Genomic DNA, 9,087 nt, shown 5'->3' with positions numbered 1-9,087 from the left:
TGTTAATAACTCGATTCCAATAGGTTAAAAGACCAAAGGAAACCGTCTGGAGATAGGTGGTACAAAACGCTAATAGGAAGTGATGATCCGTCTTCCTTAATGCCCATTCGTTCAAAAGGCAAAGGGGCAGGGAGACGGTCGTCACGTGATGCACATCACATGATGAACAGGAAGTGATGATCAGTATCCTCCGATGACTCATCGTCATCCGGGCGGAAGTGACACGCTCACGCCCATAGCTGACAGGGTAAGAGGGCGGAGGCGGAGGTGCGGTCGTCACTCCAGACACATCCCTTGTAACAGGAAGTGATGATCCTCACTGTTCAAGAGTGGTGTCAGCAGAGTATGTCAAACCCTTGTAACAGGAAGTGACGATCCTCACTGTTCAAGAATGGTGTCAGCAGAGTATGTCAAACCCTTGAAACAGGAAGTGATGATCCTCACTATTCAAGAGTGGTGTCAGCAGAGTATGTCAAACCCTTGAAACAGGAAGTGATGATCCTCACTATTCAAGAGTGGTGTCAGCAGAGTATGTCAAACCCTTGAAACAGGAAGTGACGATCCTCACTGTTCAAGAATGGTGTCAGCAGAGTGTGTCAAACCCTTGTAACAGGAAGTGATGATCCTCACTGTTCAAGAATGGTGTCAGCAGAGTATGTCAAACCCTTGAAACAGGAAGTGAAGATCCTCACTGTTCAAAAATGGTGTCAGCAGAGTTTGTCAAACAACACCGTCGGTATTCAGGCGCCCCTGTGTACAGAGTGCAACCTCCAACAACATAATATGGTTAAAACCAAAATACATATATACCAAGGTCTATAACGGAATTAAAAATTATTAAGGATGTGGTGGAATGCTAGATAATCATTGAAACAGGCAAAGGAGTTGATGTCCAATTCCTTCTATGTAATGAAAAATTTCTTTTACATATTTAATAATTGGCCATTGTGATACTTCATTCCATTGATATAAAACGCCATCTAGTGGCCAAATAAGTGTGACACCACTGAAGGAGATAAAAATCAAAAAGGATAAAAATTAATTATGTGAAAAAACACTGTTGGTGAAAACAGTGAAAATGGGAGTGGGTTAAAATAAGTGATATTTAATCGAATAATATAAATTAACATGTGAATGAACACATATTATTTTGTGAAATAATTAACCCTTACTTACTCTCCCTATATCCAAAATTTCCATAAATTTTTTTTTTTTTTTTTTTTTTTTTTTTTTTTTAGTGAGTGAATAAAAATAGTGATAAATATGTATAAAATGAAAAATATGTGAAAAATGCAAAATATTAATAAATGGAATGTGTATCACACATAGCCTCACAATTTAGAACCAGCCTGTATAAATCAAGATATACATCAACTTATGAGAAAGATTAAAAGGATTAAAAAGGTTGAAATCAGCTATTATTAATAAAACAATTTACATCCCATTCCACATTTAACCCATAGGGAATATAGGATTTTAGGCAATAGATCCAGCGAGTTTCCATCCTGGAAATTTCTCGCCTTACGTTGGATCCTCGCCAGTGAGCTTTAAACCTATCTATCCCTATAAAGAGTGTGTTTTTTGGGTTCTTGTGGTGGCATTGGTCATAGTGTTTGGAGACACTATGACCAGGGAAGCCTTTCCTAATGTTGCCCACATGCTCTCCTAGCCTGATCTGTAATTTCCTCGTTGTGCGTCCAATGTATTGTTGACCACATTTACATTGCAACATATAAACGACGTTGGTGGACGAGCAAGTGATGAAAGAATCTATCTTGTATTCTCGTCCAGTCGTGGAGGATACAAATTTTTCGATTTTTCTCCCTTTGAATGAATTGAGGGAGCAGATCTGGCATCTGTGACAGGGGTAGAAACCTCTAAAATCTCCAAAGAAAGTGGGCTGAATAGGCCTTTCAACAACGTTTTGAGCTATTTTATGTCTCAAAGATGGGACTCCCCTGAAAATAACTTTGGGATGTTCAGATAAAACAGGGCCCAGAACCCGGTCATTTTTAAGGACCGGCCAGTGTTTTTTAATAATATTTTTAATTAAAAAATGCTGGGTAGAATATGAAGTAATAAAAGAATTTTTAAAACTTTGGTTGTTATTACCCTTTAGACTTGGACGTAGCAACGAGGATCTGTCGACAGCCGCTACGTCTCTAATGGTAGTGTCTAATTGGGAAACGTTGTACCCTTTCTCTATAAATTTCATTTTAAGGGTGTTAGCCTGTTGAAAAAAGTCATTTAATTGGGTGCAGTTTCTGCGTAATCGCAGGAACTGTCCCTTTGGGACAGCATTGAGCCATGATTGGTGATGACAACTATCATGTGGAATGAAGCTGTTCCGGTCCGTTTTCTTAAAATGAGTGGTGGTAATGATTTTATCCTCCTGTACCACCAGATTCAGATCAAGAAACGTGATTTGTGTAGAGCTACTAGTGTGATCTAGTTTAATACCTCTATTGTTGATGTTTAAGTTCGAGATAAAGGAGTCAAGTGAGGGGGCATTGCCATCCCATAGGAGGAGGATGTCGTCAATGTAACGCCGCCACAGGATCAACTGCGGCGGTCGATTCGCAAAGACGACATCCTCCTCCCACTTGGCCATAAATAAGTTGGCCAAGCTGGGTGCAAATTTTGCCCCCATCGCGACCCCCCTGTTCTGCAGGTAATGAGTGTTGTTAAACCAGAAGAGGTTATGAGACATCGCAAATTTGATAATGTCTACTATAAACCTCTTCTGTTCGCTGGATAAAGAGCTCCACAGATCTAGATAATATTAAAACAATAAAAGGCTTGCACTACTTCAGTTGTGTGTAATGAATCTAAAATATATGAAAGTCTAATGTTTATCAGTACATTACAGAAAATAATGAACTTTATCACAATATGCAAATTTTTTGAGAAGGACCTGTATATATATATATATAGGCAATATATTTATATATATATATATATATATATATATATATATATATATATATATATATATATACCCCTATACAGAAGTTCAGATGTCATGCCTGCCTCCAAAAAACGCCCAAAAAATGCCCAATAAACGCCTGAAACAAAAACGCCCAGGTGTGAAAGGAGCGTAGCCCCATCCCTGTGCTATTGAAATTCTATGAAAAATTTTTTTTTTTCTGGTTCTGGACATGCTACAGAGCTGAAATTTCACAGGTACACTTTTTAGACCCCCCCAGACACTAAATCCAAAGAAATCTCTTTTTTTTTTTTCAATAATTTTTTCAATAATTGGCTCTCTATCAAAAAATACAATTTTTAAGAACTTTTTTTGTGTGATTAATAGTCCTTGGGGCATGACCCAGAACCCTAAGCACTTTTTAGGGGCATTTATTGGGTTTTAGGGCTTCAAAATTGTGTTTTTTGATTACCGAAGTTCGGGTCCCATTGATTTCAATGGGGTTCGGGAAGTTCGGGTGTTCTGGCCGAACCGAACTTTTCAAAAGTTCGATCATCCCTAATAACTGGTGTGGCAGTGATCAGGGACACTGACTGATGACAGTATGTAAAAAAAAAAATTAAAAAATAATATTTTTTTTTCTATTTATATTTATTTATTTTTTTCAGATTTTTTTATAACACCCTGGGATCAAAGCAATACAGTGTTACCACAGTAGCATCAAGATTTATTTTTACACATTATGGTTGCTTGTACCAATGCATTTCATTGGTATAAGCAATCATTTTTACTGAATGAAATTGTCTTCAGTGTCTTTTGTTGTGATTAGCTGTGATTGCCTAAAGCTAATCACATGGTGCAGATGGTCTATGGGTTGCCCTGTCTGTACTATGTGATCACTGTGACCAATCACAACTAGCAATACTATTGTATACAATAGATGGATAACAGGTAAAACACTGACTGATGACAGTATGTAATAAAAAAAATGGATACGTAATAAAAATATATTTTTTAATTTTTTTTATTACATTTTTTTTTTTTACAATATTTTTTATTTAAAACACCTTGATCAGAGCAAAACAGTGTTACTGTATACCAATGAATTTGATTTTTACTGAATGAAACTAGTTTATTCAGTGTCTTTTTGTTGTGGTTAGCTGTGATTGATCAAAGCTTTTGCACATGGTACAGATGAGCTGTGATTGGCCTGTCTGTACCATGTGTTCACTGCGATTAGTCACAGCTAACAACACAATTGTATACAGGTGTTCTTGGGTCCAGGAAAGGGTGGGTCATCATGGGTCCAGGGCATAAGGAACCCAGTACAAAAAAAATGGCTCCTTCAGCAGGGAGTGCTACATTTAGTATATAGTAAATGACCCCCTAAATCCCAATGGGCCCTTTGCAGCTGCATAGCCTGCACAAATGGTATGTCCGCTCTTCAGAATGTGTTTCTATTCACTGTTATCTGTTTCCAGATACTATAAGTATGCACCACATTACTTGACAAGTGCTGCCAAAAAATGTAATGTTTGAATTTAGGCAAGTGTTAGTATAGCTGTTAATAATCTGAGAAGTGGCACTGCTGATCTGTCAGAATAGCAGGGCTAGGAGGTGATGCACTTAATTCAGATTAGATTTTCTACTTCTTTGGTAAACAAGGCAGTCATATGACCACTGTTGTTTACTACTGCATGCTAAAAGATACCTTGGCATTGGACCTATGTGACTTCAGGTACTCTTTTGGAGGAGACTGGGTCTCACTGAATACAGAGATTTGGTTTCCCTATAGGTGATTATGTATAGTCCCTTCTGGTGGATCCAGCAGTGTGGACAATTTACAGACAGGCACAGAGACCCACATACGAGGGAAAGGTAGGCCTAGGGAAAAGTCCCTGTTGAGCAAGGGCAGTATAAGGGCACTCACAGATGCCTGGGGTGTAAGCTCTGCTTCCAAGGATGATAAATGTTGTGGGAATTTTATTAGGACTAGTGTGGAGATTTTTCAGGATGTGTTTTCTTTAGCTTGTCATTATGGCTCCTGTTGTCGGTTTGCTTGCAATATGCTCATTAGAGCATGGACAGGCGAACCGGAATTGAGGAAAAACTACTGGCATTGAAAGTCTTCCTTTGATGTGAAGACGCTTTTGCTCTACATAAACATCTTTGCCGGGGAACACTCCATGCGCTATACGTGGGTTTGTTTGCTGGTAGAGATCTATCAGTGGCAGCTGGTGCATTGGGGGTGCAGGGGCGCCGCCCCCCCTATCCATGCGTCCAGCCCCCTAATCTACATGCAGGGCGTTGGGTGCATGGAGTTCAATAGGTCTTTTTTTTTTTTTTTTAACCATGTGATTAGAGCCAGAGGCTCTATTAGGCTAAAAAAAAAGAGTGGTCTCGGGCCACAGAGTTGTCCTGAGCACACCCAGTTGTGTGACAAAAGCGAATGAAAATTCCCTATTGTCACAAGGATCCTCCTCCTGGCCAATCAGAAAGTGAGTTCTGAGACCCGTTTTTCAATTGGCAGAAAGGAGAAGCCATGGTCCTGTCCTGCTGTGGTGGGGGGCTGTATGGTGCGGTCCGTCTGCCGCCCCTCCTGGCCCATGGAGCACCAGCCGCCACTGAGATCTATGTGTATTGTGGTGCGGAGTTCAAGGATCAAGCAGCAAGGATATAACCACCAGCGGGGGCCCCTGTATAATATTCAGTTTTGTTCGCTCAGAGGGGATATGTTTGCTCTGTGAAGTCAATATCATTTTGATATCTATCTGCCTTTATGAAGGGATACACGCTGATGTCTTTCTACTGTGCCTGATCGCCATAGTGGAAACAGCATGGCTCTTTCCCTGCAGAGAGCCTCATGTCTATAGGAAAAGTAATATAATCCTACTACACATTGTCCTCTGAGCTTTGCTGAGTGGGATTCACGCCAGTAGTAGTGCCGGGAATGCATGCACAAGTTTGATCAGGGCAGCGTTCATGGTTCTACACTCTGGTTTCATTGTGTAGTGTTAGGCGAAAATTCTGCTGCACGTGAGTTTAATTGTTAACTGCAGTGCGCGGATTTCCATGCACCAACAGTGGGAAGCCGTGCATGCTGTTCTGCTCATTCACAATCATGTACTCCCCCTTTCTATTGTATATTTGAATGTATACAGGTGTGTCATTGGCTGATTCTATGTGAGTAACTTAAGTCATGTGACTGTACATTTGGAACTGATTGGCTGATGTTGTATAGCCATCACTTCCTGCTGTTATCCCTTTGTTGTCCCATAAATAAACGGAGCTCAATGCTTTAGGCAGGACATTCTAGCGAGCATCCAATGTGATAACAGCCTGTGTGTCTGTATTACTGGGTACTGCTGCGCGCGCTCCATTACCTTATACAAAAGAGCTGAAAACTGCATTTTAGCACAAGGGGAATAATTGCGCTTGGCATATATTAATATCCAAAAGTGCACTTATTAGGGCAACTGAGTTACTTGTGCATCAAGCATACATTAAGATCCAAGACATAACCACAATCCTTTTTCAACTGGCACAGCCCTGCACAACACGTTGACTAGGACAGCTTTTTTAAGGAATTCACCTCTGGAAAGTCCAAGAGGTACATGCTTAAGTAAAGGTGTCAGGGCCTGGACTTGAATCTGGGACTCTGCTGTGTCTGGCAATGACTCTTCTCACTGAGATACCTAAGATGCTGGATAGTACCCTGTCTGATCCATTGGACAACCCTGCCTTTTGAATACATTTCTGCTGAACCGTGAACTCTTTTCTTCTCCCTTGAACTTCCTGATTTAAGCCATGTCTCTTCACTTTGTTTGCCAGATTATTGTGCTCTTTTCAGCCAGGATCTCACTTTAGTCTTCCCTTCTGCCTTCCATATTTTACTACTACTCGCTTTCAACCCTTGGCTTGTTCCTTGACTACGCTTCTGCCTGATCCTAACCTGCAACTACTTGTTTCTGACCTTTCTGCTTGTTTACTGACTTTGCTTCTGTTTGATCCTTACCTGCTTATCCGCTACTGGACCCTGGCTTGCTCACCTTCTCGGGGGGGGGGGGGGGGGGCGATCTTGAGGACTGTGATCTGTTGACCACGCAGCAAAATCCATATTCACCATCAGGAGCTCTGGTGAACACTGGTTAGTACTTAGACAGCAAACCTCAGATGAGCCTGCATTATCCACCAGGGTGACTGCCTTTGAACCTATCCTGCTGATCAATTGTAGTCACGCAACTGCTATAGCGACTGATCTTCAAGCCTAACCCCTGATCGTGACATTAGGTTCACACCTCTGTGTTTTGTGTGGGTGTATTTGGGTGGGCACAGCAATCCATTCATCTGAGGGGGTTTGCTTTTTCTTGGCAGAAATGCCCCTCCTAATGACTATTGACCTAATGACTGGTGAGGGCATAAAGCACAAATCCAAAGAATGAATGAAGCAGAATCAAGGAGATGCTTGCACTGCATGTCCTCAGGTATAGTTTATACTCCAGCCAGGAGAACAGCAGGAGAGTGGTGACATTTTTTCTGGGGCATTTAAAAAAAAACATAGATTTTTAGGGGTTTGCTTAGATATAATAAACATTTCTAGATGTTCCCTATAAGATAAAAATAATCACTTTTTGAGTTCAGGTCAACGTTATATGCACTGGATAGACAATATGGTATATATGCCAGGATTTAAGAAAACAATATGACTGGCTCGTTTATAAAACTTGACTTTATATCAAACTCCTCCTGCTGGAACATCCAAATGTATAAAAATAGGGAATCTATGCTTAACAAAGTTTTTTGCATAAGACAAAGGTAAGAAAAAAAAAAAAAAGATGGGATAAGCCTTCCAGATGGATCTCCCAGGATTCCCAAGAATTATTAGAAAGCAGGCCATACATCTTTTTTTTTTTATTCAACCAGTGGGTTAATTTAGACAAAAAAAATTAGCTGATTACTCAATCCAGACATTCAATGTGAATGAGGGAATCCTTCCCCTGTGCTATTGTATTCTGCCAACGAGGAGCCTTCTCTGGCGGTAGAATACAATGATCAGTGTTACCGGCTTTAGCTAGATCATTTGTGAAAAACCATACAGGCTGTTTAGACACAAGTTGATAGATTGATCAACTTGTGTACAATCAGCTAACTCATACATGGATTGAAATCTGTCAGGTCCATGCTGAACTGTTCAAATTTTGATCCATGTAAGTCTGGATCAAGTCAGACAAACTGAAATTCAAACCCTTGACAGTAATATGTAAAAATCCAAAACCTATCTATTTATCCACCCCAAAAGCCTATATAATTATTTCCACATTACTGGTGTTAAAGGTTTATTTTTATAATGCCATATACATTGGTGATAATAGTAGCATGTTGAGATATATAATATATGCACGTTATAGTATCTATTACACACATGTGAGCCTGTGTAATTTTGTACTCTGTGTATTACCTGTAAACAAAATTACATTTTACATCTTTTGGTAGAATGCTATTAAACCAACCCATTACTGAGTGATTTTATGCTAGAGATGTTTATTGCTTTTACAGCATTTTTATCACTAGTGAAGACTCATTTGTCATTTACTTTCAGCTGAAAAAGGGGAACAAAATGTGTACAACCCACTGCACTAATGCATTTCAAATTTGTGTAAATGCAATGGAAACTTCTTCTGAGACATGCATTGTTTATCACTGTGACATATACCCACGTGCTCAGCGCTGGCGAAATCACTTTGTTTCATAGACCCATTCTTACAGTTATGCTAATTCCTGAGAGTGTGCGTTCTTCCTGATACTATATTGTATTATTATACTGTATACTCATCTGAGAAATAATGTACAGTATCTACTTTTTCCTTGTTAGTTACAGATAGGCAGCTTTCTAATTGATCAGTAAAGAAACAGTTTTGCTGTTTGCGATTTCTGTCTTGAAATCCCTTTATAGAGTGTCCAGCTTGAAGGGTTAGCTTTTTCTAGTTTCCACATGTTTTCAGGTTCTGGTTCTTAGGAAGGCCCATTCAATGTTTTCAAGAGTATAATCCAATAATATAATGAGGTTAAACCACCCAGTGTTCATTCTCTTAACTACCAGTGAGAGGCATTTCCTGAAGCTCAACAATCAATACAACTGAATGTCTCTGCGTTGGAGTAAG

Source organism: Pelophylax lessonae (assembly GCF_965119305.1).
Source record: "Pelophylax lessonae genome assembly, chromosome: 2".
In the NCBI taxonomy this organism is placed as follows: Eukaryota; Metazoa; Chordata; class Amphibia; order Anura; family Ranidae; genus Pelophylax; species Pelophylax lessonae.
Note: the sequence above shows the minus strand (reverse complement) of the source record.